Source organism: Choloepus didactylus, chromosome 20 (assembly GCF_015220235.1).
Source record: "Choloepus didactylus isolate mChoDid1 chromosome 20, mChoDid1.pri, whole genome shotgun sequence".
NCBI classification, from domain to species: Eukaryota; Metazoa; Chordata; class Mammalia; order Pilosa; family Megalonychidae; genus Choloepus; species Choloepus didactylus.
The window spans coordinates 33,042,849-33,056,554 of NC_051326.1; the positions used below are offsets into that span (position 1 = coordinate 33,042,849).

The 13,706-nt window shown below is 37.9% G+C and overlaps 1 protein-coding gene and 1 pseudogene across 2 annotated transcripts in view; one reads left to right on the forward strand and one right to left on the reverse strand.

The window, feature by feature from the left end:
* The window catches only part of ELP3 (elongator acetyltransferase complex subunit 3), a 116,928-nt gene that overhangs the window by 54,411 nt on the left and 48,811 nt on the right, over positions 1 to 13,706 (forward strand). The gene's annotated exons all lie outside the window — the stretch shown is intronic.
* Positions 1,234 to 7,865, reverse strand: LOC119516672 (annotated as a pseudogene).

The following is a 13,706-nucleotide window of genomic DNA, read 5'->3' on the forward strand; positions in this document are numbered from 1 at the left end:
TAACTGCTCCAGCCAGAACTTCTAGCGTAATGTTGAATAACAGTGGTAACAGTGGGCATCCTTGTCTTATTCCCAATCTTACAGAAAGCGTTCAGTCTCTCACCCCTGAGTATGATGTTAGCTGTAGATTTTTCATATATGCCCTTTATCGTGTTGAGGAAGTTTCCTTTGATTTCTACCTTTTGAAGTGTTTTTATCAAGAAAAGATGCTGGATTTTGTCACATGCTGTTTCTTGGTTAAATTTTAATCAAGATGATCATGTGGTTTTTCCCTTTCGATTGGTTAATTGGTGTATTGCATTAATTGATTTTCTTGTGTTGAACCACCCTTGCATACCTGGAATAAAAACCCCTGGTCGTGGTGTATAATTCTTTTAAGGTGCTGTTAGATAAAATGTTGTAGCAATGGTTTTTTTGTTAGATAATTTGATCAGTAGAGTTATAAATACAAAATGGGAAAGGGGTTACCAGAAATAAGACATTATTTGTAACAAAGCTTCAGGAAGATCTCAGTTAAAATTCCTCTTATCTTAACAAGTGTTGCATATATGATTTTAGCTCTTCAGTGACCTCTACCAATAAGGCTCCTGCAGTAGTAAAGAATTTGCCACTGCAGACCTAGGGATCATCTCTTAGTGTTGTTTCGGTGCTTCTCTGACAAAGCACACACTTTTAATCAAGACAGTCATATATATCCTAAGCTCTAAGGATAAATACTGCATTTGAACTGATGGACTGGAATAAAATCATAAATCCTTAGATTCACCTTAGCAGCCTCTCACAAACTATTTGAATTTCATAAAAATATGAAGTATTAACACAGAGGTGGAATAGCAGTTGACTTTATGGATGCTTACACATTGAAACTAAACATGAAATTGAAAGGTATAGTGTGAAACTATTCTGTTCCCAGGTAGCAACCCTTCACCACAGAAATAGCCAACCAGCAGCTGGTTTCTTAAAGCCAAACTAATGATGGTTTTAAAGATCAATATTTACCGGTGCTCTATCCATGACTCAAAATGGAGGACTCTTCCAAGCTCTTCCTATCCCTTTTCTTTTAGCTTATTGGAGGTGAGCCCTAAAAAGGAAAAAGATTGAGTGATATATCAACTGGAGTATCACCTCCTTATTGTAGATGTCCTTGACAATGACAGGAACCTTTGATTCAGTCAGATTCCAACAGATGTTCCAAGTGAATGTCCTGTAAGTTTCCCATACTCCTGGAGGACATCAAGCAAACTTTTTGGTGGCCATAAACCTCTCCATGTACTTAGCATAGCCTTCCAGTTCTTGAAGGTGCTTTATCTCAAAAAGATTGCCTTCCACAGCAGGCAGACAGATCTGGGATACTCTGTGGAAGCATGCTGAGCTCAATACAGTTCTATTCCAGGCAAAGAACTTTGAGGTGAGGACAGCACGATATCTTCACTGAGTTCTGAGGTATCTGGTTCTGATTGAGGTTGAGTTCAATGAACTGTAGTTACTCTGAATCTGGTTCTTACAGAGAGAGCTGCATAATATCCACATGTTGTAGGCTACAAAGTAGGTGTGGTAATGCTTGGAGTTGGTTCCCAGAGAGACTCAGGGTCTTGAGGAAAGAGAGTAGCCCAAAGGTAGATGGCAGCGCCATCCTGTGATTATTGTTTAGGCTTAGCGTCAGTAGTTTTTTTCAAATTGCATAACTCATCAGGCAGAACAGTTTGTTGTTGTTCAGGGAGAGGCTCTTCAGCAGAGTGAACTTCCCTATCAGCATAGGTAGTAGGTTCTTGATCTCGTTGGACAAGTTGAAGGTCCTGATATTGCTCGTCAGCGTATGCAACACTGAAGGGAACTCTGTCAGCCCTTGGTCCTTGATCTGAAACAATCCGTTTTCTGCAATGTTTCCACATGAATACCAAAGGCATGTTCCCTGTCCTAGCGCCACAGCTCAAGTCCTTTCAGTTCACATACAGCTCAGCAATGGAAGACACGGGACCTATGTTCACCAGAGATGTATTTCCTGGGCTTCTGCCTGGGAGGAAACACCGTGTGATTTGTTGGCAGGTTTTTGATGACTGATTCAATCTCTTTACTTATGATTGGTTTGTTGAGGTCTTATATTTCTCATAGAAATATCTCATATTTCTTCAGTGTAGGTTGTTTGTGGGTTTCTAGCAAATTGTCCATTTTATTTAAGTTGTGTAGTTTGTTGGCGTACAGTTGTTCATAGTATCCTCTTACGATCTTTTTTTTTCCTTATGATCTTTTTTGTTTCCTTGGGGTTCATGGTAATGACCCCTCCCTCTCACTTCTGATTTTACTTATTTGCATCTTCTTTTTATCTTTGTCAGTCTAGCTAAGGGTTTGTCAATTTTATTGATCTCAAAGAGCCAATTTTTGGTTTCATTGATTCTGTTTTTTTGTTCTCCATTTCATTTATTTCCACTCTGTTATTTCTTTCCTTTGGCTTGCTTTGGGATTAGTTTTCTGTTCTTTGTGTTTCTTCAGCTATTCAGTTAGGTCTTTGGCTTAGCTCTTTTTTTCCTTTGTAATGTAGGCATTTAGGGCTGTGATTTCCCTCTCAGCCTTGCCTTTGTTGAGTCCCATAAGTTTTAATTCGTGGTGTTCTTGTTTTCATTTGTTTCAAGATATTCACTGATTTCTCTTGCAGTTTGTTCTTTGACCCACTGATTAAGAGAGTTGTAACCTCCATCTGTTTGTGAAATTTCCAGTTCTCCAGCTGTGATTCAATATTTCCAACTTCATTCCATTATGATTGATCAGAGAAAGTGCTTTGTATAATTTCTCTAATTTTAAATTTATTGAGACCTGTTTTGTGTCCCAGCATGTGTTCTGTCCTGGAAAATGATCCATGAGCACTTAAGAAGAATGTATATCCTTCTTTTTTGGGGTTACAGTGTTCTATATATGTCTGTTAGGTCTAGTTCATTTTCTTACTTAGGTTCTCTGTTTCCTTATTGATTCTCTGTTTAGATGTTCTATCCATAAAAAAGAGTGGTGTGTTGAAGTGTCCCACTATTGTTGTAGAGACATATATTACTCCCTTCAGCTTTGCCAGTGTTTGCCTCAAGTACTTTGGAGAACATTGATTAGGTGCGTAAATATTTGTGTTTGTTATTTTTTCTTGGTGGATTGTCCCTTTTATTAACATATAGTGTCCTTCTTTATCTCTTATAATATTTTACATGTAAAGTCTATTTTGTCTTATACTAGTGTAGCTTCCCCAGCTTTCTTTTGGTTACTACTTGCATGGAATATCTTTTTCCATTCTTTCTCTTTCAACCTGTTTGCATCTTGTGTATAAGATAAGTCTCTTGTAAATAGCATATAGAGAGATCAGTTTTTTTAATCCATTCTGCCAAGCTGTGTCTTTTGGTTGGGGAGTTTAATCCATTAACATTCAAAGTTATTACTGTAAAGGCAGTTCTTGATTCAACTGTCTTATCCTTTGTTGTGTGTGTGTGTGTTTGTGTGTGTGTTTGTGTTTGTCAGATGTATTTTTTCTCGCTCTTTTTGTCCTCTAAGTTACCCTTATTAATATACTTCAATTCTGTACCCTCTTCCAGACCTCTCTGTCCTGTCTTTTCTTTTCATCTGGCAGGACTCCCTTTAGTAGTTCTCGTAGGGCCAATCTCTTATTAATGAACTCTTTCAGCTTCTGTTTATCTATAAATATTTTAAACTCTATTTAAACTCTCCCTCAGTTTTGAAGGACAGCTTTGCTGGATAGAGAATTCTTGGCTGTCAATTTTTCTCTGTCAGTATCTTCACTGTATTGTACCACTGCCTTCTCACCTCCATGGTGTCTGATGAGAAATCAGCACTTAGTCTTATTTGGCTTCCTTTGTATATAGTGAATCACTTTTCTCTTACTGTTTTCAGAATTCTCTCCTCTTTGGCTTTTGACAGTCTGATTAGTATGTGTCTTGGAGTGGGTCTCTTCAGATTTATTCTGTTTGGAGTACATTGAGCTCCTTGGATTTGCGTATTTATGTTTTTGTAAGGATTTGGAAATCTTCAGCCATTATTTCCTCATATATTCTTCCTGGTCCTTTTCCCTTCTCTTTTCCTTCTGGGACACTTATGAAACATATGTTTGTGTACTTCATTTTGTCAGTGATCTCCCTGAGACCCTGCTCAAATTTTTACATTTTTTTCTCCATTTCTTCTTTTGTCTGCTCTGATTCAGTTGTTCTGTCTTCTAGCTCACTGATCCTTTCTTCTGCCTCTTCAAATCTGTTGCATGTATATTTTTAATTTCATCTACAATGTCTTTCATTTCCACAAGGTCTGTTATTTTTCTATGTATTCTTTCAAATCCTTCTTTATGCTCACCTAATGTCTTCTTAATATCCTTTGTCTCTTTAGCTATCTCATCGAATTTGTTTAGGAGATTTTGTTTTTAAATCTTTGATTAGTTCCAAATTCTGTGTCTCCAACTTTTTAATTTGTTCCTTTGGCTAGACCATATCTTCCTGTGTTTTAGCAAGGCTTATGGTTTTTTTGCTGATATCTGGTCATCTGATTATCTTGATGGGTTTATTCTGAAGGTTTTTCTCTCTTGTCTAGGATTTTATCATTGCTTGGATTAGTATTAGGGCACTTTTTTGACAGTTGGACTATTAGTATTTCCCAGCCACAACAGTGCTGGGTACCCATGCAGGGGGCATAGACCAGCTCCAGTGGGCCTTGGGAAGTGTCTGGAATGACTCTAAGAAACTTTCCAGCCTGCCCAGCAGGTTGTGTTCTTCAGCTACTTATTCTTCCTCTGCAGCAGTAGAAACAGTGATGCCTGTCAGCAGCCAACCAAGTGGGGCTGAAACTGCAGGGTTCCTGTGCTCTCACTTCGTCAGCCAATATCTGATTCAGTGTTATGCTGTGCCCCCCTCTGTACTTGGGGCAGATGACTCCCACAGCCATCCCAGTCCACAGCTGTCCCCCAGGCAAGGATCTGCTTTTCTACTACTTTTCTCAAGGGTGGGAAATGGGCACCAGTAGCCAGGGAAGGAATTACAGCCTTTGCCCATGTTTTATTGGTCTCTCCATCCTGCACTTCCCTGAGTGTGGTACTCTCCTTCCCTTCCTCCAGATCCCCAAACAGTTGATTCAGACAGTTTCTGCCTGGCTACTTACTACTTTGGAGAAAGAAGTAGGTTCTTCCGTTCTCTCTCTAATCCTCCAATTTGGAAGCTCCTCCTTGGGGCCCTTTCATTTCTAGCATTTCTCAGTGGCTGTGCTCTGCCTTGGGTCTTTGTTGACTTGAGTCTCTCTGTCTGGAAACATGTAGCGGCTATCGAAGCCGCTCCCTCTAGGCACTTCCCAAGCATGGGAACAAGTAAGGGGGAGGGAAGAGGACCAGCCGGTCTGGGATAGAAGTTTCCTACCTGATATTTTTCTCTTTCTTTGATTCAACATTTATGGAATCCTTTTCTCAGCTCTACCTTCCTCCAGAGTTCTAAGCAAGTGATATTTATCCCTTTTTAAACTGAATATCTGGGGAGGGTTTTTCAGTGGATGTCTTATGCCACAATGTTGATGACATCACTCAGTCATTTTAATTTTAATAGCAGCATAGTAATCTTTTTAATTTGCTTTATAAACTCTTCCCTTGTTTTTGGACATTTAGATTGCTTCTAGGTTTCTTTACTTTTGTTTTTCTTTTTCCATCTTTGCTAACTCTATGTACCTAGAGCTTTTTCTTCTGTTTATGTAATCTTCTTAAAAAAGTGTAATCTAGATGGATCAACCATGATAAAGTATCAAAGCACCCTTTTTTCATTATTATTATTTATACTGCATTAAATTCTCTAAACAATGGGAGTATAAATAAAGGAGTTATAATTTTTGCTATGCATATTGATAATGATTTCCCAAAAGGATTATATCAGTTTAGAGTAACTAAATGGTTACTAGTATTAATCACTACCTCTATAAGATTGGATGCCTGTATTATTTTATTTACTTAGGGGTGTCTTGATTTGAATTTTCCTAGTTATTACTATGAGAGATTAAATTTTTTTTCCATGTAACTATAATTTGTGTTTCATCTGATATCAGTTGTCTGTTTATATAATTTGCCACTCTGGGAAATTTGGTTCATAAAGGAGTTGGTGCTTTTTATTGAGAATACCTCAAGAAAACCTTTTAAATGTTACCTTAGAGGTCTTTTGAGTTATCTCCTCTCACTGGAACACATAAGGAGACTAGAGAAACAAAATTCCATGTCCATGTTCATACAGTGCAGTTAATTAATAATTTGATAGCTGTATTCTAGCAAAACAATTTCATATCCCTGTTTAAAAACCTTATTCTTTTCCATTTAAAGGTCTTTTAAAGTTATATTTGGATATAGCTAGAATTTTGTATTTCTAGATTTCCAGAAAGAAACTTGTAGATGGTAAAAGTTCAAAGAGAGTGAGATGGTCAGATTTTGAAATAGAATGCTAAGGGAAGTATTAATTGGGAACTGAAGCACATACAAATGTGAGAAGAAAAGGTTGGGTGTTTAGATAGTAATAAGTGAATGAGAAACTTCTGAATTGGGAAAAGAGAATAATAGAAGTTTTTACTCTGTGATGTTTCTTCTACTTTCAGTCTTAAAACTTTTAGAGCAATTCTTAGAATGTGGAAAATTGCTTTTAGTCTAAAAATGCATTTAAGCACCTCTCTGTGTAATTTAGAAGTTGTCAGTATGTCTTGCTAGAAGGAAACTACTGGCAAAGGGGAAAAGCCTCCTTCCAAGATATTTCATCTCAGCGGTTTTAATAATTGTAGTTTATTTGGTTTTGTGTAAAACCATAGTAAAGGAAAATCAGAATTGTGTTTATACTCTGTATCTTTAGAAAATCTGGCTATTTCCATGAGCATTCACCTAGTTGTAACTTCTACCAATTACAGGCAACATACTTAGTGTTGACTAGTAAAACTGAATTTATATGTGGACAAAAAAAAATTATTTTAGGAATTATTTCTTAGGTAGACATCAGAAGGGAAGAACAAAGAAAGGAAAATAGGGGAGAGATGTTCCAAGTGAGAACTCAGTGTTTGACATTTGACTTTTCCCCCCATATTTTTTTTTCCCTAATTTTTTTTTTACAAACACTCTGTACCCACCATGCGAAAACTTCCCCTCCTTTCATTCCTTGCCTGGTAACTTCTAATCTTTCTGTCTGCGAATTTGCTAATTCTAGATAGTACATGTAAGTAATATACACTATTTGTCCTTATGTACCTTTGCTTATTTCATTAAGCATAATGTTTTCAAGGTTCATCTGTGTTGCAGCATGTCTCAGAACTTCATTTCTTTTATGGTTGAATAGCATTCCATTGTGTATATGTACCACATTGTGCTTATTCATTCATTTGTTGATGGACAGTTAGATTGTTTCCACCGTTTGGTTATTGTAAATAATGCTACTATGAACATTAGTATCCAAGTATCTGTTTGAGACTCTGTTTTGACTTCTTTGGGGCTATATAACTAGGAGTAGAATGGACAGGTCATATGGTAATTCTATATTTAACTTCTTGAAGAACCACCATATTGCTTTTCACAATGGCTATACCATATTACATTATACCAGCAGTGCACTAGATTTCTGATTTCTCTGCATCCACTTCAACACTTGTCATATTCCAATTTTTTAACAATTGCCATCCTTGTGGTTTTAAATTACATTTTCCTAATGGCTAATGATGTTGAGCAACTTTTCATATGCTTATTGGCAAAATGTCTATTCAAGTCCTTTGCCCGTATTTCAACTAGCCTGTTTGTCTTTTTGTTTTTGCATTGTAAAAGTTCTTTGTATATTCTGGATATTAAGCCCTTATCAGACACATGCCTTGCAACTACTGTCTCCCATTCTGTAGGTTGTCTTTTCACTCCCTTGATAATGTCCTTTGAGGAGCAAAAGTTTTTAGTTCTTATCAAGTCAGAGTTTTCTTTTTTTGTTGTTACTGTTGTTGCTGCTCATGCTTTTAGTGTCATATCTAAAAATCTATTGCTGAATCCCAGGTCTTGAAAATTTGCCCCTATGTTATCTTTAAGATTTCTATGGGTGCTTTTTCTTTTCTTTTCTTTTCTTTTTTCTTTTCAACAATTATTTTACTGATAGATTACTTGATGTTTTTAAATTGGTTATTTCCTCCCCACCTCTTTTTTTTTTTTTTTTAAACTAACTTACACTTTTAGTTTTATGACCGTTGAATCAGTAACATCTTCCTGGGTGTCTTTTGGAAACAACATACTAATACATGCTTTTATATTGCAGCCCTGAAGGGCATAATCAGTGATTAAATGTAAAAATTCTGCCCAGACACATGATAGAACCACATTAAACTGCTGTTGCCACAGGCTGTTGGCCAGCTGTCTACCTTGATGTGATATTTAAATCACTGAAGCATTAGAATAGGAATCCCAATTTGCAACAAAAACATGCTTATGAAGCATGAGAAACCTCAGACAAAAAAAAGCTCTGAACATCTTTTTGAAAGGTTTTTTGATGATCAAATTGCAAATATCAGAGCCTCTAAGCATGCATTGTTACCTGTAAAAATAGAAAAATGAGTATTGTTAATTGTAATCTATCTTCAAGCTAAGAAACTAAGTTGAACCAAATTGAGAAAACTAAAAATAATTTTATCTCCTATCTAGATAGATAACACCATGGTTCAAAGGGTCAGAAATCTTACCTAGATTTTGAACTCCTAGAAGATTGTAACAATGTCTTTTTATTTTGCTATATTCCAGAGAACCCAAGACAGTGATTTGCACATAGAAGATGCTCAGCGTATATAGACTTAAGCTTCCCTTATTTTTAGCAGGAAAGACTTTATCACCAAAAGTGGAGATCATAACATTTCTATTCCTTTATGAGGGGAAATGCCCATCTGGTGTACCTCAGGCATGTTACTGCCAAAGAGTATTAAAGCCATGTTGTATTTTGGTAGTGACACATAAATTTAAGGACATTAATGAACTGTCAGTGTCATTGTATAGCTCTGAGTTATTAGGCCTTTTGCTATCTGGTAATCAGGGCCAGCATTGTAGGTATGCAACCTATGTTCTATAAGACCTCATGCTTGGTTTAATATTCTGCTGTCATCATCTTGAAATAATTAACAATTTTTGAAAAAGGGGTCCCCCATTTTCATTTGCACTTGGCCCCATAAATGTATTATATAGTTCTAATTAGCAGCACCATATGATAAAACCTATTTCTTAGAGAGTTTACTTCTGTTAAAAGTTTTAGTGTCTTTTTTTTTTTAATTTTATTTTGAAATAAATTCAAAGTTACAGATACAGTTGGAAAAACAATACAAACCCCATACACAGCATACCCTGACCCCCCTCCCCCGATACCCCAATCCATCACCTTTAACATGCTGTTACACTGCCATTTCTTTCTTTCCCTTCCTCCCTCCCTCCCCATCTATCATCCATCATCTATTGCTTTGTCTTCTGAACATATGACAGCAAGGTGCACACATCCTTGAACAAATAGTATAATTCACATATACAGTTCCCACCAACAAGAACATTGTTTTATGCAATCCTGTTAAGCGCAGCTAAGGAGTTCAAGAAATTCAACATTGATACAAAGCTTACATTCTATATTTCCTTTTTTTTTTCCTTATGTCCCAACTGTGTCCCTTTGAACCTCCTGTCCTCCATCCTCCAATCCCATCCAGGATCATCCTTGGCATTCAATAGTCATCTATTTAGACTGTCTTTTTTTTTTTTTTTTTCCAATTGTGGAAACATGTATACAGCCTAAATCTTCCCATTCCACCCCCTTCCTAGCATTCCATTAGTGAAATTAATCACATTTAGAATGTTGTAATGCTGTCACCTTCCCACCATCCATTACTAGAAATTTCCCTTCACCTCAAACAGTAACCCTATACTCATTTCTTAACTCCCCATTACCCCTTCCCCCACTTCTTATAACCCATACTCTACTTTTCATCTCTGTGGTCATATTCTCTGATAATTTCTTTGTGTTTACTGTGGGGCTTAAATTTAACCTCTTAAATCCATAACAATCTTGGTTTACTTTGATACCAACTTAACTTTAATAGGACCCGTAAACTATATTCCTATACTCCTCCTTCCCCCACCTTTGTATAGTTCTTGTCAGATATTACATATTTTACATTGAGTCCAAAACCACTGATTTGTCATTAGAGTTTATGTATTTTATATCCTGTAGGAAGTAAAGCGTGGAGTTACAAATTAAAAATTATTGACTTCTATTTGTATTCCATTGCGGTCAGAGAATGTGTTTTGAATATATTCAATTGTTTTGTTTTTTTTTAATTTATTGAGGCTTGTTTTATGTCCCAGCATATGGTCTATTCTGGAGAAAGATCTGTGATCACTAGAGAAAAATGTGTGTCCTGGTGATTTGGGATGTAAGGTTCTATGTATGTCTGTTAAAATTCTCTGTATCTCTCTCTCCTTTCTTTGTTTCTCTGTCGATAGGGCTCCTTTAGTATCTGAAGTAGGGCAGGTCTTTTACTGGCAAAATCTCTCAGCATTTGTTTGTGAAGAATTTAAGCTCTCCCTCAAATTTGAAGGGGAGTTTTGCTGGATAAAGTATTCTTGATTGGAAATTTTTCTCTCTCAGAATTTTAAATATGTCATGCCATTGCCTTCTCACCTCCATGGTGGCCGCTGAGTAGTCACTACTTAGTCTTATGTTGTTTCCTTTGTATGTGGTGAATTGCTTTTCTCTTGCTGCTTTCAGAACTTGCTCCTTCTCTTCAGTATTTGAGAGTCTGATCAGAATATGTCTTGGAGTGGGTTTATTTGAATTTATTCTATTTGGAGTTCGCTGGGCATTTATGCTTTGTGTATTTATATTGTGTAGAAGGTTGGGGAAGTTTTCCCCAATGATTTCTTTGAATACTCTTTCTAGACCTTTACCCTTCTCTTCCCCTTCTGGGACACCAATGAGTCTTAAATTTGGATGTTTTATTTTATCTATCATATCCCTGCAATCCATTTCGATTTTTTCAATTTTTTCTCCATTCTTTCTTTTGTTCTTTCATTTTCTGTTCTGTGGTCTTCTGGGACTCTGAGTTGTTCAGCTTCCTCTAATCTTGTATTATGAGTATCCAGAGTCTTTTTAATTTGGCCAACAGTTTCTTTTATTTCCATGAGATCTTCAGTTTTTTTATTCACTCTTGCAATTTCTTTTTATGCTCTTCTAGGGTCTTCTTTATGTGCTTTATATCCTTGCCATGTTCTTCTTCATGTCCTTTATATCCTGTGCCATGCTCTCATTCTTTGAGTGTAGTCCTTTGATTAATTGTGCCAAGTACTGTGTCTCCTCCAATTGTTTGATTTGGGTGTTTGGGATTGGGTTCTCCATATCGTCTGGTTTTAGCAAATGCTTTAAGATTTTCTGTTGTTTTTGGCCTCTTGGCATTTGGTTTGCTTGATAGTTGTGATCTTCCAGGACCTCTGCCGAGGGAAGGCTGTACTACGTCACAAGTGCACATCTTCCCTCAAGGGAAGCGCCAGGCCGTGCAGGGGCGCTCCCAGCCTGATGCAAAAATGGCTGAATGGGGTGTCTCAACACCCCCCCCCCTTTTCGCACAGCTCCGCCTTCCCAGCTCCGGGACAACTAGCTGTGGTTGCACCCAAGGCCACTGTCCATGGCCAATATTGTGGTGTGTGCGGGGTGCTGTGGGATACACTCCCCATCAGACTGGGTTTCCTGGCGTGGCTCTGGGCTGTGGGTACAGCCCCGGGCAGGAGTATCGCCAGCATGCCAGGAAGCCGGCTGCAAGGGGTGCGGTTTCTTTCTCCTTTTGGCTCTCCCCTCTGTCCCTCTGGCCCCAGGACAATCAGCAGCAGGTGTGGGGAGGGCTATCCTCCACACCAGACACCAAGGTGTTGGCTACAGCCCACTCCTGCAGTGCTTCACTGTGCGGTTCTCACTGCTGTATCTGCGGCTGCTCCTGGGTCCCGCACCACAGCACGGCCGCGGGACTTTCAGCCGGCTTGCTCACTTGTTTCAGAATGCAGACTCCCAGTTTCACCAAGTGCACGGCCCCTGTGGATTTAGCAGACCTTGTCCAGCTGGTGCATCGCTGGAAGTGGTATTCTGGGTCTCTTTCTGGTTTTTATCTAGAATTTTTCACGGAGGTGTTTTTTTGCCCTGTCTCACCTAGCCGCCATCTTAGGTTCTCTTAGTGTCTTTTAAAAGTGCCATTCATTAATAAAAGTATTTGTAGAGCCCATCTTCCTTTCTCTTTGCCTGCAGAGGCAATGCTGTGGAGATGCAGAAAGCAGCATACCTGGCATCTGAAGAAATGGAGAGGTGAGAGTAGGGAGCACAGAGATGGTTGTGAGATTGGTTACATTGGTTATAAGTAAGTTAGCAAATTAGCAAAAATTTACTGAGGATAATGACAGGCAGCTTTTACACTGCTTGAAGGAATTTACAACATGGGAAGAGGAAAACTGAAAAGAATATTGAAACACCAGATCAGAATTGGATGTATGAACTCATGTTTTTTAAAATTTATATATAGAACATTATAGGAATATGTGTATGTGTGACTGTATAAAGATATTTATGTATATACATATATTTCTTAGTGTGTACACTGAAGACTTAGCAGCTTTGAAACTCCAGTAGAAATGAGCACACCGAGTGCCCAGATCTTGGTTTCTGAATACCGTTCTCCTCTGAAAGGAATCAGTACTGTTTGAAAAATGGCCAGTTCCAGGGCTGGGGCAGAAAACATACATGATGAACCTGGAACATACTGTTGTGCCAGAGAGTAAAGAAATGGTCAAAGAATGATGGGGTTATGTCAGAAGACCCCAGAAACCATCCTGAAGGCATGACCACTGGCCAAATCTAATTTGAGCAACAAAATGAATACTAGGAATATGAGATTATAACCCATGAGTCCATACTGATATAAATAAATAGATAAATAAGGGAGAACAGAAACCTCTTCCTTAGAATAGAAGTTCAACTAATAAATGCAGAAGGAATGATAGAGACAAATAATTGCCATTTGGCAACCATTCTAGGAACAGATATAGAAATAGGAGTCCTCGGTAGATGCCAGACTGGTTGGAGGATTGATGAGGACCAGGATATTGGCATACTGTTGACATTTCTCCCCATGAAATACTCAGATGCAAAGGGGAAAATGGTGACTTTACAGACGAGACACCTGGCAGACACAAACTTGGCCAAGGCTTCACCAATGGTGGAATGGGTCATTATCACATGTCTCTTGATGTGATGCACTGAGAGAGCCACAGCAGTATTTCTGTAGTATTCATGCCAAGAATTCCTGGCCTGAATCTGATCATAAGGAAACATTGGACACACCCAGGTTGAGAGTCATCCTACCAAATCAAAGACACATACTCTTTAAGACTATCAAGGACAAGAGAGACAAAGACTGAGGAACTGTGTCACATTTAAAAAGACTGTTTAGATGTGACTACTAAAAGAGAGACATTATTGGGACAGTGGGAGAAATTTGAAAAGGGTCTGTGTATTATGTGTGTTTTGCTTTTTGTTTTTTTGTTTTTTTGTTTTTTGTTTTGTATTAATGTTGGTTTCCTGGTTGGGAGGGTTGCATGATAATAAGAGAGTATCCTTGTTTTTATTATGTACACACTGGAGGTGAGGTGGTAACTAGTCAAGAAAAGAATATATATGTATACA